We start from the raw sequence: 27488 nt of genomic DNA on the forward strand, positions 1-27488 counted from the left end.
GAGTACTGTCAGCATCTTAGCAGTTGCATTTTTCCCTTTCAAGCTTTCCACTTGAGTAGGATCTTTTTGTGTAGAAGCATGTCAAATCGGGCTCCTAAGGCTGCCCCTCCAGCCTGGCTTCACCCTCATCCCCAGAAAAAAGCAATCAGGAACCATCAGAGGGAGGTCTGAAGGTTACTTTAAGGTGGTTCCTTTCTACTGGACATGTGATACAGGATGCAGAGAACCACCAGCATATGACATTGATGACACTGTACACAAATATAGGCTATACTTTCATGCATTGCTTGTTGTCATGGAATACGCTGTCCATGGTGTTATCTCCTCCGCCAAGTAATGTCAGAAAACTGTGATTTTGGATCACTGTGACACTATGTAACTCATGTACTCCTAAGGTGAAACATGAAAGTACCCTAAACTTCAATATGGAAATATGCTAAAAAAAAAGCGACAAAGCCTTCAAAAAATATTCTCAAGAATAGGAGATGAAATGCCTACATTTTTAATAAATGTGCTTTCTGATCACCCATTTATAAAACATGTTTCCTAAATTCCCCCACTTCAAGAAGTGTGAAAATATCAACAAGACAGAAACACAAAAAATGAAAAGATAGTAAGTGAATCCCACTTGGATTAATTTAAGTATTTTGCTTTACCAATTTAAAGAAACTAGGTTAAAAAAAATCCTAACCAAAATGGAATTTCTAAACAAGTGGTTTTGGAGTAGCAAAATGGCACTGTTTCAAAACATAGCATTTCAGCAATTTCACAACTTTTCATTTGCTTGTACCAAGCTTTTCATAAGTTTTCATTATTTTACAAGTTGATCTGAAAGAAAATTATTTCTTTGAAAAATTTCCAACCATTTTTCCTAGAAATATTTTTCAAACCTCCAATGCAGTAACTATTCATTAATTTTCAAGGCTTTGTTTTGACAAAACATATTTATTCAGCACACCAAAGAATATTTACCCAAGTATGTTTGTGAGCAGAAGCCATACTGAATGGTAAGAAATAGAAATGCAATATATAGATGTCTTCCCCCCTCCTTCTCTCACAACAACTGTAGAAAGACATTTGAACATATGTACTGGGTTTGCTGGGATTGAGTTCATTTTCTTCAGAGTAGTTAGTATGGGTCTATGGTTTGGATTTGTGATGGAAACAGTGTTGATACCACAGAGATGTCCTAGTTACTGCTGAGCAGGGCTTGCCCTGCTTGCCCTTGTCAAAGGCCTTTTCTGCTTCTCACTAAGCCCCACCAGTGAGGAGGCTGGGGATGCACAAGGAGTTGGGGCGGGACACAGCTGGAACAGCTGACCCCAACTGACTCAAGGGATATTCCAGACCATATGGCATCATGCTAAGAAGTAGAAAGAGGGGAGAAAATTCAGAATGACGGTATTTGTCTTCCCAAGACACCATCATCCATGATGCAGAGCTTGAATTTTGTGGGGATGGCTGAACACATGACTGCCCATGGGAAGCAGTGAATGAATTCCTTGCTTTGCTTTGCTTGAGTGTACAGTTTTTGCTTTACCTGTTAAAATGTTTTTTTATCTCAAACAATGAGTTTTCTCACTTTTACTCTTCCGATTCTCTCCCTCATCCCACTGTGGAAGGATTGATCAAATTTAGAAAGAAAACAAAAAAAGCCTGGGTCCTCTACAGAAAGACCAAGAGGTTGAGACTGCTGGTACCATTCCCGGTGCCAACATGACTATAGCTGTCCTCCTGGAGGGCCACCAGGGTGGAGTTCAGGCCCTGATCCTGAACAAGGTAACATGAGAACAGCCTGCTGCCTTTGTATGAACTGAAACAAAGGTACTGGGCTAGGTGTGGGAACAGCAGCCTGCCTGAATGCCACTGGGTATTTGAGGTAAGTCAGTGGAGAAGTCCAGTGATGACCCTGAACCTTGCTAAAAAGAGAGACTTATTCCAACCTCCTCCATTGCTTTACCTTACCTGGACTCTGCTAAGCATGAAGCAGTGTTGACTCCCAACAGCAACTGCAGGATCTGATCTGGATTTTACAGTGTAACTACCTATGGTTTCCAAAAGTGGTTTACAAGCATTCCAATGAAAAGGGGGAGAAACACTCAAGAGAATTTTCTTGGAGAAAAGGTAACTACTACCTGTACCTAACCCCATTTGGATGTATCATTATCACTAATTTTAATTTCAAAATTGCAACAGGAAGGACCCATATTTCACTGCTCTTTTTAAGCCAGTTACCGAAATAGGTTTTTTTAATGGCAGTCCCACAAAATATGATAAAAATGTTCCACACAGAGAACTAGATTTTGAATTTTTTTCAATTTGTATGGAAGTCTAATTCACCACAAACATTCCTTTCTTGACCAAAAAGTTATTTATCCACAGGACACACAAAAATTTATGTTCTTGTAGGGCAAACAAATGTGGTATCATCTCATTTGGGATGAAACACCAAAAAAACATTTAATTTCATCCTAGAATTGTTTAATTTGAATTCATAACTGTCTTCTCCCATTAATTTTCCCTCTCTCCCCAATCTGCTATACTACATGTGTTTTTAACTATTGGATATAGGATATACTGGCCTTTGTATACCTGCTGACCCCAAATTTCAATGAGGTATCAACGGAAGATTCCCAGTATTCCTCATTTTTTCCTTTTACACAGTGGACATTAGTTTTAATCCTACAGCTGGCATGTTAATGCATTAAAACCCTTATAAACAGTGTATATTTTGTATATTTATATTATAAAATATATATTTGCATATATAAAAACATGTATATATAAAAAATATATATTTGTATATTCTGTATTATAATTTTTAATTATTATTACATTGTTATTAAGTCATAGGAGCTGGGACAACCCAACTTTGTAAATACAGCTACATGAACAACATCCAATTGATGAAGTGGCAAGAATCTTTTGTGGAAGTCCGTTATAGTTCCTTAGTGGGCAATACTTTTTTCTAGCTAAAACAGACCAGTTGACAAAAGATTACGGTGAGCAGGGTAGGAAAAGAACTTGAAAGTGAACAGAAGCTCTTTCTGTTTTACACTCACAAGTCAACAACGGAACAGAAATCTTACAGCATCAATAGGCATTTGTCTTGGTAACTCCGGCTAACTTCTGCAGCGTCAGTGCTTACAAACCTTGGTAGGAAGGCAAGCAGCCACCAGGTGCCAGAGAGAAACACTGTCTGCAGTTTTTCCAAAATGAGGTCATAGGAACAGCTCATCACTTCCAAACAACTACTTCAACACCTAGATAGAGGGTGCTGATGCTGGCCTGGAAGGACACACACTTAGGAAAAGCCCTACCCACCAGTATTTCTGAGTACCTAAAGAAGAGAGACAATTCGTCTACTTAACAGCAGTTACATGGTGTTATTTATTCAGGTTTAGAAACACAGAAATGGAAACTACTGCTATAACTGTTAAATTATGATAATTACTACAATGATCTTCTTCTTCTACTGACTCAGTTTATTAAAGCTGCCAGAAAAGATTGCCTAACCCTGATCACTGCATTAGGAGTTAAGAAGTGGCTCAAACTTTGGGTATTTGCAGTTGCAGAATGGGTCGCACGACTTCAACATCACAGTGGGTGAAATGGAGTAAGGGGAGAATGGATCCTCTGGATTTTAAATACTTTCTAGTTTTCTTACCTGTAGTTTCATTTGAATAGCATTAAATCGGAAAACAATTAAATTATCAGTATTTTCAAAGTAACTTATCTGAGGACTACACAGGGTAGAAATAAAGTACCAGGTATTTACACTACACAAAAAATGGCTTAGAATCTTATCACAGCTGCTCACAAAGTGATGCTCCCAGAAAGCATGAATATTATCTTTCAGCACTGCAGCAACATTTTAACTGTACAGTAAGAACTTCCACACAAGTTTTGCACTTCAAAAGGTTTTAGTCAAAAGTTTTCCTGAAAAACAACCCTTCCAGGAGAAGGCAAGGAATGCTTTCTCTTTGTCTTTCCAAGTCCTTTCCAACACCTCTGTATAATCAAATCAAATTACAATGATCTGTTATGAGGGCAGTTTGCAGTATGTGGGTAAAACAAAGAATAATGACGTGAAAAGAAATAACAACATCTACTATGTCTGATGACGTAAGTCTGTATTAAGCAAAACCACTCAAAGAAAACAGAAATCCGACTTTGCAATGCTGAGGGTCAGAATACGTGGGCTGCCTAGAAACAGACAAAATGACCTTCCATGATCAAATTGCTTTGTATAAGATTTGGGATATTAAAACTGGCTCTGGACTGAAATTTAACATAGGCAATCTCAGGACACAGGAAACTTTTTACATTGTTTTCAAATTTCTAGTTGAGTAATGAAAGAAATATTAACATCTCCACCTACACTTCCCCACAAACTAAACTTTTTAATGACCAGATTCAGCTAGGAAAATATTCAACTTCTCATGGCATGCATTTGAGTGCTCTGTAGATTTCAAGATCGTTTTTGTTTTCTCTGACTTGAAATTATGTCCACTAAAGGATTTTTCTGTAAAATCAAAAAATTCCATATTTTTCATGCTCTACAAAACCAGCAAAATTTTAAAGTAAACATTTTTCCTTATGCAAAAGTAGATGCATATACACATCCATGCAGAAATATATATATATATTCATTTGAACTTTCAGACCTGAAATTACTATTTGTCAGGTGGTATCAACAAGGAGGTTAGCATTCACAAACTAAAAATTCCACAAATTTATCATCCACAAACTAAAAACCAGTTTCATGTCAGGGAATGGAGGAACCAAATGAAGGTTTATCTGCTGTACACTACTGATTTCCCAGCCTTAAGCTGTCCCCTGTCCTCTCTTATAACTGTGATGGCAAAACAGGCTGAAGCAGCACAAGAAATCAGATTAGGGAACTGATCTGAATTTAACAAACACATCTCAGACACAAAAATAAAGTTATGAACCTGGAGTACTACATTCATCTCTGGAGTTCTCAGCACAGGAAAGACATGGACCTGTTGGAGCAGGTCCAGAGGAGGGCCACAACAGTGACCAGGGGGCTGGAGCACCTCTCATATGAAGACAATCTGAGAGAGCTGGGTTTGTTCAGTCTGGAAAAGAGAAGGCTCTGGGAAGACCTTATCGTGGCTTTTCAATATTTAAACGGGGCTTACAAGGAAGATGAGGACAAACTTTTTAATAGATATTGTTGTGATAGGACAAGGGGTAATGGTTTTAAATTAAAAGAGGGTAGATTCAGACCAAATGTAGGGAAAAAACTTTTTTTTACAATGGGGGGTGGTGAAACACTGGAACAGGTTGCCCATACAGGTGGTAAATGCCCTATCTCTGGAAGCATTCAAGGTCAGATTGCACAGGGCCCTGAGACACCTTATCTAGTTGAATATGTCCGTTCCCATGGCAGGGGGGTTGGACTAGATGGCCTTTAAAGGTCCCTTTGACCCAAACTATTCTGTGATTCTATGATTCTATTTTTCTTTTGCATCAATTTGCTGACTTGGCATCACAAACAGCTGTTCCAGCTCACCAAAATGGGCATCCTGGAATGTTGTGGTGACAAGACAGCTCACGGGGGTGAGGAGATTTGGGGAGATGGATGTGGAGTCAGATTAATTTCAAGACACTTCAGAGAGAAAGAGAATAATTTAGCACAGACTTCCCCAGTGAAAGATCACAGCTTTGGTTGCACCCATAATGAAGCATAAAAACAAACGGGCTTTCTACCACCAGCTGAAGGTCCATCACTACCTTCCTGCCTCAAGTAGTTTTCCTTTGGCTTAGTTTTGATGGAAATATTGGTCTGAATCCTCCCAATTTGTAAGAATAACACTTGTAAAAATAACTTTTATGCAAAGTATTTACAAAAATGATAGTGTATATAACATTAGAAACAATATCACGTTTTAATTTTATAACTGCAGAAGAGACAAACCAATTAAAAAACATAAGCTACCTAAAAGGAACAGCAGAAAACCTTCAAAATCACTGAAAGCCAGTCTAATGGAAAACATGTTTAAAACCTCACAAAAAGTTTACTTTTTTGCATATTTTAAATTCCATTTAGTCTTTTCAGTTTGCCAATGTGCATTTACAGCTATACACTACAAAAACACACAAACACATAACCTAATTTGCCCAGCAGAATCAGTTCACTAACACCGAATATTTAAAACAGTTTTCAAAAGTGAAGGTCAGGCTTTCAAACTCAAATTTCAATGTTTGTCCAACTACCAGTCACTATACTTCTGACACACATCTTCTCATGTATCTTCTTTTACTGAATTTATTTAAGTTACCTAAAGCTTCAAATGTGGATGCTATTTAATGGCCTGCTATACTAGCTTTCTATTTTATTTATAAACTTTAAAAATTGTTTAAAAATCCTTTAGTGACGTCTGCAACTGTCAAAATATACTAGAGTGAACAACTATTATGCTCAAATTAACTTATTCACTTTAGCAGTTCCTTTTCTCAGACTGAGGCAGATCTGGTGAATGAGACTGTTGCAAACACTTCTTCCTTTAGTTTATCACTTCGTACTTGCAAGAATCACAGATGGTTAACTTCTTTTTTCATAATGAGCAAAATACTACCTATTTAAGGATGCAGTGACAAAACCAGCAAATTTTTCTTGCTGATTTAAAGAGGGGGGGGGGGAAGAAAAGAAATCATGTTTGCTGTTTTTAAAGAACTAAATGGATATAAATCGTCAGACTCTGGGTCATCTCTAAGCACAGGCCAAAGCATTGGCACGAATGACCGTGTTGTGAAGCCTACAAGCTTTATTTGGTTTTTAGTTCACATTCCTGTAGAGTGAGACATTCTTAATTTGGGAGAGCTATGGGTAAACATTTATGGGAAAAAATTATTAAATATTTCCTTTCACAGAGGTATCAGGCAAAATAAAAACAAAATCAACTCCTGCATAGGATGCTAACGGTGGTCTTTAACTGTCAAAAATTTCAGCAGGGCAAATGAGGTATCTATCTGACAGGCACTCGGTGATTTTATTATAGAGAGACTTACCTCCCCTCCACCACTGACAAACTTATAATATGTTTATTTTCAGAGAGGGACAGTATTATCATATGTGAATATGCACACGAAATAGGCCTGTCCATCATATGGAGATAATAGTAATTATGTACACTTGCACCTAGACTTAGCATTACAGAGGAAGTGAAAATACTTACAAGATACTTATTACACCACCTGATGTAATACATAACTACTGGTAACTTCCCAAACCTCTCACTGAACTCCAGTAGCCTTTGAGAGCTGTTTGTTGTGATTCAGTTTATGAGACAATGTTTTAAATGTTCTTACTCCAAAGAACTCTTGGAAAGATGAAGCCCATCTGAATATTTTCTGTCTAAATATGAAACATGTTCTGCTTGCAGAAGATTTCAGAATTTAAAACAAATATGAAACACAGTTTATTCACCCTGATGAAAGAAGTCATCCTGCAGATGGGTCTGAAGCTTGAGTGGACGCTATGCACAATTTCTCTGGGCTTTAGCCCTCAGCACTACAACTCATTTGTCTAAGTGAAGTTTGAGAAATCTACAGGAACACCTAAAAATGTGTATCATATGAGTTTTGATCAGTGTGTACAGATCAGAACAGAACAGAACAGAACCTTACTCTAACTCTACAAGCAGGAACATGTTGGCTTGACTGTATGTGGATCAGGGATATCAAAGCTCTCTTCCTCCTCTGACCAAGTAAGATACAAACTTTCTCTTAAGAAAATTCAAAGGCATGCACACATCCCTGCTGCCCTTTAAACCTTATGAGATTTTTAACTGTTGAAAATACAGAAGACTGTTGCCTCCTCTTCCTTGTATCTACAAAATTATGCATGCCAAATGGCTCTTGAGCTAAGACAGACTGAATGCCATGTCCTGTTTTCCTGGGCATGCAGATGGATTGCATTATCACTAAACTATGGCTTTCACAGTATTATTCCAGGGTTAAATATGCACCATTTATACCTCCTGACTTCAACAACTGTAGGGTAAGGCCCCCATGAAACAGATCTATTCTATACAGGCAGTTAATCCAGGCATAGTTCCCAAATGTAGGTCATATGGGTACAACAGAGAGTAGGTCGCTTTCCCCAGCATCAAATAATTTCCAAAGCTGATCTTCTCTGGCTCCTTAGAAAGGGTGGTTCCTCTCCTGTTCCCTCACTACTTGTCAAGACTAAAGTCTAAAGAGTTTGCAATAAATGGGCAAATCTCTGAGAGCAACCGGGTAGCTCCTTCCAGTCAGCCTGCAAAGACGAGGTGGCATTTCAAAATTTTATCATGATTGTGGTAAGGCCAGGGTTTTATTAATATTTCCAATATTTGATGCACTTTCATATAAACTCCCCCATTTAGCTAAAAAATACTCTGAGGCACTATCAGTATAGCAAAACTTAGGGTGCATGTTTTCCTGAAATGTTCCTGAAATATTAGCTGGTATTATTAGTTACGTGACTTCAAATAGTAATCATATTTATTAAAAAATATGTCATACAAGCATCCAGATTTCCCTTTGTGGTACCACGATAATGGTGCCACACCAGAAAAGGAAAACCCAGTAACACCAAAGCAAATTCTGCTGAGATGTCCAATGGAACAATATGCCAAAGATTTAACTTTCCAAAGGAAAAGACAACAAATACATGGCAGAATTAGTTTCACAGCACCGTGTGTCACCATGGCTAGGCAAAAAGATGTCATACATCTTGGCCTTTGAGGACAGCACAAAATAATGGAAAAACAGGATTGACAGGAGGAAAATAAATTACTTTTTCTTAGATCCCAAGCTATGCTAAATGACTGATCCTTCTCAAAAAGCCTCAAGTATCGTACTTATTTGACTGTTCACTAGTTTACTGGCTGGTTGTTTCTCAGGGAGACTGGGAGTATTTATTAGCTGGTATTACTAGTTATATGACTTCAAACAGTAATCATATTTGTTAAAAAAAATTGGTATAGCAATTGTGACTTCTTACTGTGTAGGGATAAAATGCTGCATTCCACTTCAGTTTATTGAAGATTTCATGACTAAATTAACTGTTGACTAATATACCTATCTATAGTTAAAAGAAGTATTTTTTAAAAAATTAAAAGCTTATTTGTGCCTGGCTTACTATATTTCTCTAGGAAACAGTAAAAGGGTAAAATGCCCTAACAAAACAGCAAGATATTATGACACGGTTAAAGAGATAATCCTACCTGACTGCCACACCTTTTAAAATTATGTATAAGGAGTCTTTTGTTCCCTGGTTTTTGGAACGTCAAGCAACTCATAAATGATAATCTGGACCTAAATAAATGTATGCTAGTTAAAAATTCCATATTTATTTAAAGCATTAAATGAATCATGACTTCAAGTATTCAAATAGCAACATCTTCCCTCAGTTTCTTACCTAACTCCTCTTTCTAAAAGGCCAGTGTAAGAGTCTACCAACAAAGTCATGGCAAATTTTTCTCAACCTGTTTAAAACATTTACCAGACAGTTTTAAATACCATCAGAAATGCTTAATATTGCTATATTATGCTAGTTTAAAGCAAGAAAGTAGCTATAAGTCTTTATAGCAGGAAAAACTGGAAATGAGGTGGTTTTTTTCAGTATTCCCTTAATGCAATTACCTCAGTTCTTGTGTTTTGTCACTCCATCAATAACATCAAGACTTTTTAGCAGAATTGCAAGAAGTGGAAAGATGAAGAAAGTAAAAAGACCTTGATAATGCAATCAAGACTTAAAACCCCTTACATGATAAAGGGTTTGTTTCTTGGCTTTTTTTAAGAAGATAAAAGTAACTTCACATAGGGGTCACTTCATCTTTTCTTGCCCTTCACTCGTAACATGCCTATATAAGCTTGAAAATGTTCTTTTATTCAAGATAGTGTTCAGCTACTCATAAAGAAGTACTTACTCTTTGCCAGTTGTTTGTATCAAATTAAGAGAGTAACATGGAGGAATGTGTTTTTCAAGTGGCGAAATCCCAGCAACCCACAGACATGAGCAATGAAGGTGCACACAACCTCTAGGAGAGCAGATGATGGGACAAAAAGGAAGCAGGGTCAAATCTTGGGTCAATCCACCATGAAAAACGGCTCAATCGGGGTTTGAAGGATTCCTTGACAAAGGAAAATGGCAATGTCCAGTAGAGTCCTCCCTCCAGTCCCTTTGAGTAACAGATAGTTGCTCTCAACTAAAACCACGTTTGTTTAAACACACAGTTTCTCCTACCCTCACTCATTATCTGGTTAGAATTAATGATTATCTGATTAATAAATTGTTACTCAATTACCACTTAACCCAATCCCCAACAACCAGTCCCAGGCACACCTATCAAACCACAATAAATAGGACGAATGTTCATCTCCTCCTCTTCTTTTCCCACATCTCCTTCCTCTCCTCCCTTTCCCACTCCCCCCAGATTAACACATTCTGGGATTTATTTTCCTGTATCAGATCCAAGAACTAGAGTGTTCTCTCCGCTTTTTCCACCCAGGGCAAATAGGAAATGCTAGTCCCAAGCCTACCCTCCATTCTCACCTTTGGAAGAGTGTCAGTGACTCCTACAGTGTTGCAGTTCTAACAGATCTTCTTAAAAAAATATCTCTTGACTCTCTTTCCTCCTCCAATGCTACTTTTGGGGGTTCTTTTTAATTTCTCAGCTCCTTTCAGAGAAACAACTCCTTAGCCCTGCTCACTTCAATTGTTCAGAGAAAACTTTTACTCACCCTGAATCAACAAACTGCTTTAAACACAAAACAATCAAAATACAAATTCCTGAATAAAATACTAATCACTGTACTACCCTATTCTACATGCCCTGTAAGTAGTCTATATTGTATCCCATATACCAAAATGATTTGACATTTTTCATGTTCCTTGCAATGTTTGGAATACCACATGATACAGGGTGCAAGAAGATAAGATCATTTATGTAAGCAAAATATGACCTTACAAGTGTGTAAATCCCTTATGTGCGTATGCAAGAGAAATAGCTGTGACTACCAGTACTATTTGTATGTGTAATTATTTGCTTTACATGGCACATCAATTCTGCAAACAAATAGTAACTATTTAGCAATATTCATCTCTTTCTATTGTATAACACTGAACTGGGGAGAGAAAGGTAAGACTTTAAAGTCCATTGATAAATGGTATACTGACTGCAAAGTATATTTTGTATAGAGATCTCAAGTTTGTGCTGTGGAAACAGAAATTCATGGACGATAAAACAGCAGAGAATGGAAAGAACAGCCTGATCCAAAAACTGCAATAGGCTGTGCTGCTCTGGGAGAAAACATAGGTCTAGACAGAGTAAACACAAAGTTTATAAGTATCATTCATTCATATAAATATATATATACCCCCCCACATATTCTAAGTTGTGTTTTTGTGGTGTTGGGTTTTTTTAACTTACAAGGCAAATATAGACAAAACTTAATAAACCTTCCTGTTTAGAGTCTGAAGGTGGTAAGGTTAAATAGTCTGAAATCAACAGATGACACATTCAGATTTTAGTATATGTGTATATATATATATAAAATGCAGAAATCTGGTATTACAACTCTTTGTAGTATTTGCACCTATGCTTTTCAACATATGGTTAAACAATGTCTATTTGTATTAGCAGGTCCAAAGCTCAAGCAGACTGTTTGAATCAGGGGACATTTGAGTCCTGCTGCCTAAGAAAGAGGAAAGATGTCAGCCTTGGGTAAGATTACAGGTAAGTGCCATCCAGGTTGCTTCATGCATATGGAAAGTATCTTGTGATGTCCCTACAAAGGTAGCTGGAACAGTGTGGTCTATACCCTAACTGGGAGAATGGTTTGGAAACAGCTTTACTTCAGCTCTGTCTCTCATCTTGAAATATTTCCTGCCTGGGGTGGCATGAACCTCAGGCTGGAGGAGGAAAGTCTACCTCTTATGTTCCTCCCCTTCTCTGTTACCAACCCCAACTGTTTCCATGGTAGAGCCAGCTGTACCTGCTGCCAAAGAAAACAAGGCATTTTCCCACCTTGAGAGCATTCCCCTCTGAACATCAAACGTCTACAGCAAACAATGGAGTTGAAACAGCTTTGCAAACAAAAGGTCACAAGAATTTTTCATAGTGGAAAATATCAGGCTACCCACAGGCAGGGGTTGCTTCCAGCTCACAAACACTACACATGCTTTCAAACACACTTCACTGTGAGCTGAATTAGTCTTTGTTGAGATACTGCATGGTCCCAGTGATGTAACTCAAATTCATTCTCCCTCTAGCTATTTTGTAATCACCTTAATTGTCAGGTCTTAAAAAGAATAGATTTTTAGTTCTTTGGGAAGAGAATGCATTTACATACTGCAAGAAGCCATGTAAACTGTAGGGTGTTCTGAAATAGCAGGTCACACACTAAGTAGTGCACAAAGTAGGGGAAAGGAGAAAGGGCATGTGCTACTGGAGAGCTTCAGGCAGAAGAGCAGAGCATGTGATAAGTTGTTGATGGAGCTGTGCTTTGCAAGCTCTAGCCAAAGGACAAATGAGCAATGCAGAGAGCCCGTGGTTGCCAGAAGCTACTGAAGCTGTACTATAGGCCTCCATGGAGACTTGGCAGGATGGGGTTCAGCAACAGCAGGAGCCACATGTTTTCTGGGCTTCTGCTCTCTGCCTGTGCATATGCTCAGGCTTGCCAGTGCAGCAGTCTCCCATGGGGTCACGTTTCCCCATGGCCATAGCCACTCTGGCCTCTGAGGCCCAAAAAGCCCCCCTCCGTTCCACTCTCCTTCAGCACTGGCATTCCTGCCTTCTCCATAAGCACACTATGGTGGTCTTCCCTCTCTCCTGCCTCTCAGAAGTGGAGGGGTTGTCGAGAACTGCGTGATATCTAGTTTGAGTGCTGCTGCTGAAGATGAATAGAGAACTCTTACTCCCTAGACCAAGGGCAGAAGATGGAAGGTGACTCAAGAAGCATTTAGGGGGAAAAACACTGGACAAGCTATCACTGAACAACTTTCTGGCACTAATCCCTAGCCAGACTAAAATTCCTTCAGATGGGCATAACAAAACAATTTTACTATGGGAAATTAACAGTTTAAATGTGAACCCAGATATAAGGCATTCATCTCCCTATGAATTCTCTGTACAGGTAAGCCTCAGCAAAGAGGGAAACTGTAATTATCAGCATTTTTCTGCATTGCTAGGGCAGTGGAGGAAGGGAGTGGGGTCATGGGTTGAAGGTTCTGAATTTTCAGGGCCACTCATTATGTTGAAAATGAAAACAGTCATAATTCCATAGTAAAAAGAGCTTGCTTTGGATTTCTTTTTTATTTTCCCACTTTCCTACTGGATAGTTTAGCAAACACAAGCCAGAAGGGATGGTGACTTGCTCAATAAAGAATTAACCCTACACATCTTTCACATATCACCATCCTGCCAACTCCCATGGGAAGCTGCCCAACAAGATCATCACTTTCACTTATTGCCTACAGCTTCTCCAAAGATTTCAACACCTTTGTGTGCATTCATCCTTGACCTAAGGTGCCCAGTATGGGAACACTCCTCCAATCTTACCTTCTCTTCTCCTTCCCCATTTGGAAAAGCCTGGTCAGTCAACATTTTCTTCACAACAGGATGAACTGAGTTTGACTAATTGCAAGAACACACTCACACCAGAAGTACTGCTGAGAACAAAACATCTGAGCTTTTAAATGTGGGTGATTGAGAAAATGGGACTTGACTGGTGGAGGAAACTGGTAGTTAAAGGTCACTGATAACTAGGGGAAAAAAAAAGGGTGTAATTCAGATATTGTCAGTCACTGGTATATAGACACAGTTTCCACTTAACAGTTTTCAATGCTCAACATGAAGTGACAATTGATTTATAGACACTGTAACTTTAATTTTAGCAGAGACCACCAATTCAGATTAATCTGGAATATTAACTCAGCATTTCCAAACAAAAACAGAAATGAAAATCTGTTAAATGGCACTATATGAACAATAATTTTTTTTCACTTTTCTGCCATAAGGTACATGTACCAATTATCACCAAATGTCTAGAAACCTTAACCAGGTTCATACTCCATCAGACTGGGCACATGAGATACGAAGCAGTTAGCTTAGTGCTCACATGCTTTAGCAATTTTTAACAGATGGATGAAAAAAATGTATGTGTGAACAATGGGCCATGTAAATAATCTACAGAAATCAGTGTTAATTTTTTCTGCTGTCTTTCATCTTTATTGTAGTGAGTTGTACTGAGTAGGAATGAATTTCCCAAATATACCAACAAGGTCTCCAATTCCAGTATCTCCTTAAAGCTCCCTCTTCTTCAACATCCATTCCATTTGTACATCTGAACCTCAAGACAATGGTTTCTTTTTTTCAAGTTGGCAAAACAATTATTTCTCAAATCTGAAATATACTAACATAATACAGATATATACAGAGAGAGAAAAGATGCATTAAGCTATTTTGCAAAGGGGCCAAGAGAAGGGAGTTTTCTGGCAATTACTCAGCATATGGAGTGAGGTATATAGTGAATAGATTAGATAAAATTAGTAGTTGTCAACCCAGTACTGCCTGATGACAGAAATTACAGCTTTATCTTTCTCTTATCCCTGCCTCCCACATATTGTGTGCCTCATTAGGATCCTATGGACAGAACACACAAGAAAAAGACCATTCTCAAGCAATTAGGAAAAAAAATCCAAAAATAACTATAAAATCTCCTGCCAGATTTAGTAAAAAATATTTCACTTGGCTGCAGGATATAATTATGTACTAACCTGGACTATCATAGCATTTGAGGAATGGCAAAAGCCAAGGTGTAACCGGGTGCCCTGCTAGGGTTAAAAATGCCTCTTTGCCTTCAAACACATGTTCTTTGAATGTTGGGAAAGCTAGCCATAAATTAAAATGAAAAATTAAAGACAATCGGCAACTGACTCAGGGAAAGGACTGGGCAGTCAAGATGTGGCTATGTTAAATTTGGCTGTGTTCAGTTAGATGACACAGAAATATGAACTTTGAGAAAACAGTAAAACACCTTTGCCAAATGTTTGGAGGAGAAAGAGTTGCTTTTTAGGCTACAGGGTCCTGTAATACAGTATCTGATGCACTGATCTATGACCACAGTATCCAAAGCCAGCAGCACGATGCTGATGGTCCCAGACATCTTTTGGGAAAACTTGGTTGGGTAAAACTGCTTTTCCCAATTATCCACATTCCTCCAGTCTAAGTTCTTGCACAGAGGTTTCTGTTTCAGTCACAAGGGCATGAGGAACAAATGAGCAAGGACTCTGAATGGCAGAACAGTCAGTTCAAAACAAGCCCAAGGGCTGGCAAGTGATGACACCAAATAGGTCATTTCCTTGTACATAAGAAAAAAAACTGCTTATGAAGCATTTAGTAGAATAGTAAATATGAGCAAAAATGTTTTCCCTCAGATCACAATGAACAAGTTTCCAGCACATTTACCAAATGGTGCAAATCATTCCAGCACAATTTTGCTGGTTTGCATTAAAAGGAAGAATGCAAGCACATCAAAGCTTGACTTTGCCCCTAAGAAATTATTCTTCTGGTCCTCAAAAGAGCAGCTGACTTTGAAATTGGAGTGAACTGAGCCTTGACCACATTTGTAAAGGTAATACAGAACCAAATCACAGAACAGGATCTGTAGGGAAGTCTAGATACTGCAGATGTAAATTTCCCCACCTTTATTTGGAGGTTAGGGCTGTAGGCACTGAACACGCATAATTCATGAGCTACCACAGTCTCACAGAGCTTTCAAGAGTTTGTCACATTCTTTTCAAGTGGATCATTAAGGGTGGTGCACCTAAATGGATGGGTGGAGGAAATTTATCTGAACAGAAGATTAGAAGTGATTCAATTTTGGGAGATAACCTGACTTTTTGTCTTGGTAAGACTACAGTTCAGCCATGTGAGTTGACATTGGCATCTGAGGCTACTCAGCAGTTTCACATACAGATACTGTTGTGCAGATGAAAAAGAATAGCATTATAAAGCTTCTTTTTGTAAACCATAAAGGTAAAATTTTGACATGATGATGGCTGATGTAATCAACGCTTTCATGAGGAGGTTAGGCTTAAAGAGGCAAACTTAAGCTTTTTACAATGAACTTTTTGAATTCCTCTTGACTGCAATAATTTATCACTGACAACTGGTGGGACTGTGACAAAGATAACAGAATGGAAATTCAAGCTGAGACCATTTTACAAAGGCTCAGGAATCTTCTCTAGTCTGTAAAACACACTGCAAGTAGAGGCAAAAGACCTGGGAAGAAGAGGAACAAAAACAATGGTCTTCAGTTCAATCTACCTTCCTCAGGAGAAGACAACTTGAGAGAAACCAGTGCTGAAACTTTCCATTTCAAAGCTTTAACTATTAAAATGAGTAAATTAGCTGTGAGAAAGCACTAAATTCATTCTACACCTTCTATGGAAATCCTGCAAAGCAGGGTATAGACAAAATTTCCTGCTTTTTCTTTAGGCACCTCTGTGGTTGCCTGGATGAATAGAGCCATCAGAATTGTTTGGGGAATGCTGACTGACCAGGAAAGGAAATTGTCATATTGACGCAAATACCAGAGACCATGGTGCTTGTCACACTGGAGCTCTAAAAACAACACTTCTTGTGCCTTCCTCATTCTCTGTTTTGCAGTTGCTTTTGTTATTTATTTTTAAATACCCTTCTGACTAACTAGCTTCCAGAAGGAGAGGTGAAAAAAAACCAAAAAAGCAAGAACTGGGAGAAACCAGAGAAGGACAGCTGAGCCATCAATTCCTCTAGGCCAAACCCTTAGGTCCAATTCACCCTGTGCTACTGCCAGTTGCTTACATCATTCACAGTAAAAAATTTAACAGTCCAAAGTAGTGTGTTTGAGACTTGCAGGAATACTGCTTATTCCCAATATATCCTAAAAGCTAAATGGAAAATACTTTTAGTATCTGCATAGCTGCAGAGCATTATTTACACAGAACAGCTTTTAAACAAGCAATAAGCCATTTAAAGATGGAAATCTCATCATTTGATACACTAAAAAGTTTTTACACAAAATCCTCTTGAATCCTGGAAAATTTGTTCATTGAAAAGGTGCGTGCTGTTCTAATATATATCCTATGTCAGCACAAACAGCCTTCATGTAAACACACAGCCGTGAGTACCATGAGTAACAACTCTGTTTCCATCAGAAGCCCTTTATCCTGCGTAAGAGGACTGCACGCTAATAGATGTCCTAGGCTAATGCTAACTAGCTACAGCTGGCTCACAGCTATAAAAAGCATTAATGAAAACATAAATACTAACTTCTCCACTTCCCTCAGCCCGTACGTCAGGGCTGCGCAAAGGCATCGCTTTCCAAGAGGTCTGTGTGAATGAACTGGCTGCTCTGAACCAGCTCGCTCTGGTTCTCCAAAGTTTGTTTACTGAACAGTGTGTGCAGAGACACACTGAGCATGGGGGACGCAGGGGGAGAGACAAACCACGTGCCGCCACGCTCACCCGGCAAACCCTCCCGCAACCTGGAGCCCTGGGCTTCTAGTGATGGCTTGGAGAAAGGGAGGAAATATCTATTAACCAAGGGACTGACCTACAGGCATAAAAATGTCAGTGTGCACTGATGCTTGAACGCAGCCCGACTCTTACAGTATAATCCTGTGTTTTGCTGTAATATTACTTTGCTTTGCTGTCACAGATTGGGTTGTAATAAATAATGCTATCAGTGACATACACGGAGCAGAGAAACTACACTTTATACTTGAGAGTTCTGCGCGCTCTCAAAACTTACTACAGTACTTATATTTTTATTAAGCCAAATATAAAAAAAAATGCAGAAAAAAAAGAAAGATACTTGGGTTTATCCAGTACATATACAGAAAAGGAAAAAAGCATCTATTTCTACTCCCTTGAAGAAAAGGATGCACGCAACTCAGGGTTGCAAATTCAGACCAAAACATCAGGATACTGAAGTGCTATGACAAGCAGCAATTTTTATTCATCCATGCTGTGCACACAAAAAATCTTCATTATTCTTTAACTATTGGACTGTTCATCTGCTCTTTTAAAATAGTTAGGTTTATTGTGAAAGTGGTTACTTTCAGCAGGTGACCTCAGGCACACATAAACCCTTCAGGTCTTTGCAGGGAGGCCAGGTGTGCTGGCCACTGTGCTAGGCTAATCACAATTCCGAACTGGTAAGTAAGAATCATACCTGGTTTTTTTTTTTTTAATTTTTATTTTTATAAAGAAAATCCATTTATACACAAGGTTGAACTGAAAATTCTTCACTGAAAAGGTTTGGAAACACTCAAAAGTGCATTCATTAAAAAAAAAAAGTATCTTATTTCCAAATATCATGATTCTTCATTTTCATGATTTTGTTCAATGCATGACTTTTTAATTTCCTCTGATTTGCACTACCCAAGCAGCAACTGCAACCAGGCATGCCAAATCCAGCTTCCACGTATTCAGTGGGGATCAAACAAATCATAGAACAGAACCTATTTGTCTGTGCAGGAGTTTTCCAAATCTAGCATACAGATGTTATCCAACAAGGTGCAACCCTTGCAAGCATTTAAAAAGAAATTATCCAGTTGCAGTTTGTTGATTTGCTAAGGTTGCAACCTCTAAACTGGACATGACACCTCTTTTTGCTTTGAGTTCTCCCGCTTCTTGTCAGTACATATAACCGGATTTCCAACCAATTTCTTAAAAATCCACAACCTTCCCACATGCACTGTTGAAATGGAAACAGCCTGAGAATCACTGACTTTCCTGACTGTTGATGCATCCACATCAAATACCTCTTCTCTCAGGATGTTATTGCTACAATTCTCCTTCAAACCCTGGCAGTCCAAATATGAATGATGACTCAGATACACAGAAACACCAAGGTATAGATGAGCTCCTATCACAGATATTTTTAATCATGACTAAACAGCCCAGAGTGCAGCAAGAAAGTTTTGGCAGTTTTCAGCTCCCTTGGAAAGGAAATATCCACTTACCATTAAATTAAATAGAAATAAAGACACTAAAAACATTTTTGCACTGAGTGTCTTTGCTAACATGCTCTCCCACGTCCCACTTACATTATGTTAATAATGGAGCCAGTTAATTTATAGCTCCATACTGAAGATGTGACATCTTCCAATCAAATTCATTTCCTCGTACATTTTTCCTCATTTCAAACAGAATTTACAAATTTTGGCATTTGTTCAGAGGCAGTGGAAAATGCATAATCCCATTGTTACAGGACAAAGACAAGAACATCTGTAGTTTTCATGACTAGATCATATTTGAATTCAATAGTGGGGAAAGCTGCTGCCCCAGAGAGGAAATCCACAGGAACTACGTAGGCTCAAGAGAAAGTAAAGAGCAGACAGAAAGGTAATTTGCATAAAATGATATTCTAATACCTTATGACCACTTTAATAGTCCTCATACGAGAACCTCAGTTCCACACATTACTTCCTCCTTCCAAAACCTACTACACACTCCTGCACTTGGAACTCCACTTCCATGATCCCAGCTACACTTCCCACCTCTGCAAAGCTGGGACTCCAGTGCAATCTCTTACCTCATCTCACTAATGTTGCATTCCTTGCAGATCCCCTGTTCCCTCACTCAGAAAGAGAAGGGAATATCTCCTTGCTGGTGGAGTTCCTGCACCACGTGCTGAACCAGGACCACAACTTCCTAGTTGTGGCAGGGACCATATTCCACCTGCTAGGCAGGCAGGCCCAAGCATGTGGCTGCCCTCGGTCTAGAACAACTGGGAAACTACTGAGAGATATGGAATAATTTCATACTTTTATAATTGCCATCTTCCTGGGTAAAATTGATGATGCTGTACAGGAGAAAACAAAATAACGAATAACAAATTCCTTTTATCATGTGATACTGAATGAAACAGAGCCCACAACACAAATACGACCAAAAATTACACTCCACAATTTCATGACATCATTCTTGGTCTATTTAACAATAGAACCATAAAGTGGTTAGGATTAGAAGGGACCTTAAAGATCACCTAGTTCTAACTCCCTGCCATGGGCAGGAACACCTTCCACTAGACCAGGCTATTCAGAGCCCCATCCAGCCCAGTTTTGAACACCTCTAGGGATGGGGAGTCCACAATCTCTCTGGGCAACCTGCTCCAGTGCCTCACCACTCCTATATTAAAAATTTTTTTCTTAATATCTAATCAAAATCTACCCTCCTTCAACTTAAGGTCGTTCCCTCTTGTCCCTTCACTACATGCCCTTGTACAAAGTCCCTCTCCAGTTCTCTGGGAGGCCCCTTTAGGTACTGGAAGGCTGCTCTAAGCCTAGAAGGCTGTGGGGAAACAGCTCCAACTCTCTCAGCCTGTCAAATGTGAAACATCTCTGAAAAATATTTTGTATTAAAGCATGTTGTCCAGAGCAGTTCACACTGCATTCAAACACACACCTCAAACTGAGTATCTAAATTCAGTGAGTTAGAAAACCATTTTGAACATACACGTGTATGTATGAGGTGAATTATTCCTTTCTTTTCTCACTGTAGGACTAAAATGACAAAAATAACTAAATCTCTCTTAACTGCTAATCCACTCAAATCCTTACACTGTGAAATGTAATACACAGTAAGTTCATCCCAGGCCTTTGTTCATCACTTTTCTCATTTGAGGAGTATGTTCTTCTCCAAAATCTGTGAAGTCCCCTTTAGCCAAAGAGGGGGTTGAGGCGTTAACTAAAATGCATTTCAGGATCTCAGGGCAGCCTGTAGCAGATCCCTACCCAGTGTGATGCTGTTGATTGCCTTTGGCTGTGAGAAATGGAACAAAACTAGCAGGCACTGCCGCCCGTTTGGACTGATATATGAACATAAGATAACTTGTTATATTTATAAGTTGCATATCAATTTTAAACCACAATGCTTACTGAAAGAACTAATTAAGATTGTCTTCTGTGAGGAGCTTTGTTTCATTTGCATTGTTTGCTGTATATTCATCTTTTGCACTTTACAAAAGAAAGTGTATAAAAGCTTAAGATACAGATGTCCAGGCCTGTGTTTCAGCATTATCATCCTTTTCAAAGTCTGTCTTGTCTTAATTGGTAGAGTGTGCCCAAAATTTTAAAGCTGCATAGGATTGTGTATTCCTGATTCTTTGGGACATAAGACCTCCTTCTTCCCAAAAGAATATGAGTATGTTCATAACACCTTTCCAAGGAGTATTGATTTCTTATATCAAACAGAAGCTTTTACAAAGCTGACAATAGAAAGTTATTTCTAAGAATCTTCCTTTCTGGAAAACTACTGTCATATAAAATCTGTGCTAGTGTTTCTGTGCACATCCACTATTTATACAGATACTTAAGGCTATGAATACAAAGACTGTCTACCTGTCCAAGCTGCACAGAAATTACGTGCAATATTTGGGTGGTTAAATTTCTCTCCCAACTGTTAACTCACCATGTGTCCATCCAGGCATTTATGACATTTCTCACTGCTCATGGTCCTTGCCTTTGGTGCAATGGTAGAAGGAAAACAAATTCCAGAGACACAATCTGACTTTTACAAAGGTTTTGGAGAGCTTCAGCATGACTACCTCTAGGTCAGGACTGAAGTCGTTTAGTCAGTGAAAGGTAGGCGTGTAAAACACATATGGAAAATTTCTGCTCTCAGTTCTGTCAACCACATAACTCTCAGAGATACAAAAATTCAAGGGGAAGAAAGGTCAAAACCAAGGGTAAGATTCCATACCTTTTACATAGGCCATCTTAGAATAATTCTTGACACATAATAAGTGCTGGAAAATTACTATTTCTGGTTTAAACCAGACAACGTACTGTTTTAAACATGCCTTGATTGTGGTTGTAGGGCTGGAAAATTACCTTTTCAAATTCTTTACTTTCTTCTCCCTAGACTGGTCTCTACTGTAGGATAACATACAGGGGAACCACATCACTCTTCCCACTCCCCCCATTTACATAGTGCCTTGAAAACAACTACTTGGGTGGATATAGCCATAAAGCCAACAGCAGTGGGAAATGAGGCATTCAGGTGCAATAAAGCTTCATTTCCAAAAAAAATTCAGAAGATGAAGATACAGCAAACAATGCAAATAAAACAAAGCTCCTCAGAGAAGATAATCTTAATTAGTTCTTTCAGTAAGCTTTCTAAAGCCCTGCACGCAATCATCAGATGTGGGAGGTGTGAAATGGTATATTTACAAGGTAAGTGGTGGGGAACACAACTCTACATAATGATGCTTCTATACCACTCATCTGTCTCTCTGTGCTATTTACAGATCTCTGCAATTTCTCTGTCATCGAGAATACATTAGTTAGTAGAGCTACCCCTCCTTCTTGACGAAAAAAAAGTCTTTGGGGGGTGTGTGCGACTGTCTTCTGTGAACACGTGGATGTTTTACTGATCAGTCTAAGCACTTGAGTATGGAGGAAATATAAGCAACCAGTGTCTCCTTTTTGCTAGACGCATACAGGAGCCTGCACACAGTGTTGGCCATCTGACAGTTGGTTTCTGTTCCTGTCCATTTGCTTTCCAAAGAGACTGAATCCTTGTCACACTTGTGGTCTATGCTGGCTATCGTCTGCTTGAGCCTCTTTCTGTATCAGCAGTTTATATCACTGCCCTGACATATTTTAGAACAGCAAATTGTTAGTTGCCTGTGCACAGTGCAGGGCCGAAAAATGGTAGTGAACGTTGAGGGGTCCTTTTTTTTTATCTGTGCAGAGTATATCAGATAACAGTACTTTCACCTTGCCCTTGGACAAAATAAGATTATGTAAATATTTAGCACTGAAAAATAAACGTTAATGTCAAATTAACAAATTGTTGTACTACAGCGGCACTGGAAGAAGCCCAAGTTCCATCTATCCATCTGCAGCAACATCAGCAGCAGGGAAAACAGACTTTCATAGCTATCCAGGCAACAACACGGGGAAGCTACAGTGTTACCTATATAATACAAATTAAAGTCTTAGATGGACAGTGTGATACAAATGCTGTTTTTCCAACAGTCTTTTGTTTTTACTCCCTGTTTTGGTGGCTCCGGTTTGAGAATTACAAATAGAACAGGGTGGAGGCAAAAGAGAGTCTTTACTGTGAATAAAAAAGGGGAAAAAAAAGAGAGTTCAAAGTAGAAACTAGTTACTAGACCTTGAATCACAGCTATTAGGAGAACTATTACAAGTCTGTCAAGGAGCAATTAGACTACTTTGCAAGAATATTAAGAGCACATATCTTCACAGAGAAGGATCTGAAAAGGGGAAATCAGAGAAACCTTTTAGTTTATGGAGTACTGCCTACTGCATTTCAGTTACTTATTTCCTGTTTATTTTCCACTTGAAAAATCGCATCCAGAAATATAATGTAATTTTTAAAAACTCGCATTTATGACCATTCAATTTCAAATGTTTTGTTGAAAAAAAACACAAAAAACAAATGGAATGCTGTAAACAAATTTAAGTCAGCCACAAAAAACATTCTGACAGATGTTAGCATCTGTGAACATGGATCTTTCATGACAGTTCTTTCCAATCTGGGCTCTTTTCAAATAAGAAGACCTCTAAAACTTTTTGTTGTTGTTATTTCAATATGCTTTACAGAATTTAAAGTAGGTTTTCCATACCAGAAGGACAACTTCTCAATATATCGGTCCATCTACTTGGAATGCTAGCTGGAGCACCTGACACTCAACTTTTAGTTGTGCATGCTGCCAGACAGGTTAACCCATTGACTGGATCTGCATTAAGATAAACAGCAAATATCATTGGATGAAGAAAAAAAGGGGATAAAAGGAAATCCAACTTTGAAATGAATTAGTTTCACGGGATTATCACTTGCCAATAAAACTGTTTTACACAGAATTACGTATCAACAGGCTACTCAGAAACTTGCAACAACTTGCTAGACCACAATGAATTACAGCAACTGACTATCATGTTTCTCGGGGCCTGCTCAGAAAGAGAAATATGATTTTCCTCATTTCTATTTCTTCCAGCCACTCAAACAGGCTCTTCTAAATATTTTGCTCCCCAAGGGTCCTGTTTGCATGGTGGCAGACCTTTCCACCGCTCTACGATCTGGCAAATGGCAAACAAAATAAAGAGAAAAATCGAAAGAACTATCAATGACTAGCACATAGATGCAGATCACACTAATTTTCAAAGTAAATGCACTGTCTTTCTTTCATTCTAGGAATAGAAAGTTATAGTAGGCTGGAATGCTAATATTCAGGTAGGAAATAGGTCAAAACATGCCAAGAAAAGTGAATGGAAAATTTGTCTAGTTACACACAGATTTTAAAATGTGAATTCACAGCTACTGCTAGCATTGTTTTCTACCAGCAGTGGTTAGCTTTTCGTTCTTGACAACACCCTTTTCTGTCCAGCCTCCTCACCCAAATCTTCTGAGTGCTCTGACCAGTTTAACTGCCTAATAATTCTAAAAATGCAACTATTTTTGTTACACTGACTACTACACAACCAGCCTTGTCCTTTAAGGCACAAAACTGACCAGCTCTATTTTTTACTAAACTCACGTGGCCCGCTCAAAACAAACAGATACTGGCAGGAGCAAAATCCAAATTATACACTGCTTTATCCCAAGAACACAAAGTACAAGGCCGATGCAGTGAGTCAGACACCTCAGCGCCAGTGAGCTCCTCAGGTTGACAGGAGTCTCTCTGGGATCCTCCTAAGCCAGGACTTTTTAAAAAAAGAGTCAAAATAACTGGGTTTAGACAAACATGTGTTGTGTCATTAGCAAAAGTATCTTTCTCATCAGACGGGAAAAGGCAGCAAAAAGTATGCCAGGAATGCTGGAAATGGGCAGACAGTCACAGGGAGTCATATTTTCTTCTGTTTTGTTTTTTTTTTCCCCATGAATCTCCTTCAGCATGAAAAGTCCATTTGCAAGAGCAGTTAATAATGGGGGGAAAGGCAGATGATTTGACAATAATACAGGGAACGTGGGACCAATTTAAGTATAGCAGAAACCGGAGAACTTCTCAGTTTCTGCAGTGATTTCTCAGTGTCTTTTGAAAATGCTCTGAACAGTTCAGCTAAACAGAGTTTAACCCCTCAGACATATCCATTTGTTTATCAGTAAAAGGTCATATTCTATATATGTGTATTTATGAGAAAAAGCTAGATTCCTACAGGCAGCACCATAATTTCTATGCTTCTAAGCTGTTAGTTTTAACCTACTAAATGAATCCATTTCCTTCCAATCAAAATAGAGGTTTCTCCCACAATTTGCCAGTCCCTTACTAGAAACTGGATGCCTTGAACCAAATGCATTACTTCCCCTGTTCCACATTTAATTTCATGCTTCTTTTCAGCTTATTGTGCTTTTTATGCTTCCCTGTGACAACAGCATCTAGGTTATTATGAAGTGCTACGAGAGAAGATATACAATAAAATAGCCTGTAGAAAATACTAATCAATTAACTACTAATGTACCTTGATATCTAATTAGAAATTTTTGTTTATGAAACAATGCATAACCTAACTCATCTTGCCTCATAATATACAAACCTTGCTTTCATGGTAGTTTTGCTTTAGAGAAGGAAGTTTAAAAAGAAAAAAAGAAATTACAAAATTACTGCAAATTACATCTGGAGAGTTCTCAATGGGACCTGCTAAACTAATTACAAAAGAAAAAGCCATCAGTTGGTTCAAAGGACTGCCAGAGGGCGTTGGACCTTTTCACTCACTATCAGGTGACAGACAGAGACATTTTTGATAGAGGAGAAAAGTCTCATGTGGATGTTTATCAGCCATGGAAACAGCAGCTGATAAAGCAGTATGAGGTGTTTTCCATTCCTCAGTCTGCAAAAGAAGTGTTAGTTCTCTTCTTTGCAAAATAGAAAGTGGGTTGATTTTATTTTTTTCAGGATCTAAAACAGCCTGATAGCTGTGAACAACAACAAACAAGTTGTTTTCTGAGCTCGGACATCTATAAAATTTGAGGAACTTCTAAGAGACCAGTCTAGCAACTGCACCTGAGAATACCCAACTACAGCATGTTTTCAGAAGCAATGGGCTCTCATTTTTTTTGAATTTCATGTTTGACATAAGAAGTGCAATCTGAGATTTCTGTTTTCTTTCACCCCATTCCTGTGAAGGGTGTGGGCCTCGGGCAGGTTAACCATCTCAAATTGAGTGATTGCAAGTGTACTTTTGGTTAAAAGTTGGAAATAAAATACAGAGACAGTATTATCATTTGAACTGCGGTAGAATTGATGTTAAAAATCAGCTTGAATAACGGTCTGTCAGCTGCTCTGACTTTTGATCAAATGTGGCCCTCTGGAAGAAAATCTAAACAGAGCAATACTGTCCTCAAAACCACATATTGATGTAGGGCTGGTAAAGTACTTTTTCTCTCACATATATGCATTATAGCAAGAATGAATAAGTACATAGCAATGACTTCACACAACAAGATGTATCTTTTTAAAAAATAATGCAAGTTAAGTTCCATATAACTCTTATATTTAAAGGGGCTTCTTAAAAATGTTGGGAACAATGTTGATAATTACTTTCCCGTGGGTGATGACTGAGTTTACATTTTAGGAAAGAATAATCTTCCTCAGTTCCTTCTGGAGGAATTTTATTGATCAATGAGTGCTGTAAATTATACATTGGCTTACAAGGTAGAAAGAATTGAGAGAATTCTATTATTTCCAAAGCTCAGGAAGGACCATTGAGCATGCCACTACCCACCAACAGGGTGGCTTAGAGGAACTCAAATTCTCCAAAACTTTGAAGAAACCCTTCAAAGCCTACTGTAAATTACATCTGGAGAGTTCTCAATGGGACCTGCTAAACTAATTGCTCATCTCCATTCAGGTCCTAAAGTCTGCAGGAAGAGACATTTCCTAATGTCCTGAAAGGCTGGACTTAGAAGCTTAATATAAGCTCTGCCACTGTAACTCACTTTAATAACATTCCTGAGTGAAAATAAAATCTTATGTATCTTACACTTTCATTTTAAGCCAGCATTAACCAAAAGTTAGCGCAAAACCAAAGGAAGAAAATGCAGTAATAGACACAGCTATCTCAGACGCAGAGTTGCTGAGAAAGACTTTGAAATCAGTCTTTGGTCTCAAACCCCGAGGACCATAAAAGGAAAAGGAAAGGATTCAAAGGTTCAGTACTGGTCAGAAAGGAAAACTATCTGCCATATCTTTTGTATTTAAGAAAACAAGATCCAGTTCTTGATTCACTATACTCTAAACAGACCAGTATTGGGATGCAAAGACTAAAACAGAAGAGGCTAAAACCACTGGTCAAAAGCTGTACACTCCATGGGTTCTGTATGTAGGATTTCTGCATTAGTGTAAGTGTTTTGACACCACATTACCTTTTACTGCAGAGGAATTTAAGTGCAATGACCTGCAGATTTCCAGAAGTCAGTGGGATCTTTTACCAGTGACTTCACAGTGGAAGTGTA

General features: G+C 38.5%; 1 protein-coding gene and 1 long non-coding RNA gene across 4 annotated transcripts in view; one reads left to right on the forward strand and one right to left on the reverse strand.

The window, feature by feature from the left end:
* SPIDR (scaffold protein involved in DNA repair) overlaps positions 1–27488 on the reverse strand; it is a 194452-nt gene that overhangs the window by 40226 nt on the left and 126738 nt on the right. The gene's annotated exons all lie outside the window — the stretch shown is intronic.
* LOC108641045 lies at positions 1715–26307 on the forward strand. Of its 3 annotated transcripts, none has more exons than XR_001921707.2 (3): positions 1715–1779; positions 11661–11753; positions 25930–26307. It is a non-coding gene; the product is annotated as an uncharacterized LOC108641045 (long non-coding RNA). The 3 variants fall into 3 exon arrangements; XR_001921703.2 differs by lacking the exon at positions 1715–1779 and adding an exon at positions 11056–11156; XR_001921706.2 differs by lacking the exon at positions 1715–1779 and adding an exon at positions 11136–11156 and having other exon boundaries at positions 11658–11753.

This window comes from Manacus vitellinus, unplaced genomic scaffold, assembly GCF_001715985.3.
Source record: "Manacus vitellinus isolate BGI_N305 unplaced genomic scaffold, ASM171598v3 scaffold_1_pilon, whole genome shotgun sequence".
NCBI lineage: Eukaryota > Metazoa > Chordata > Aves > Passeriformes > Pipridae > Manacus > Manacus vitellinus.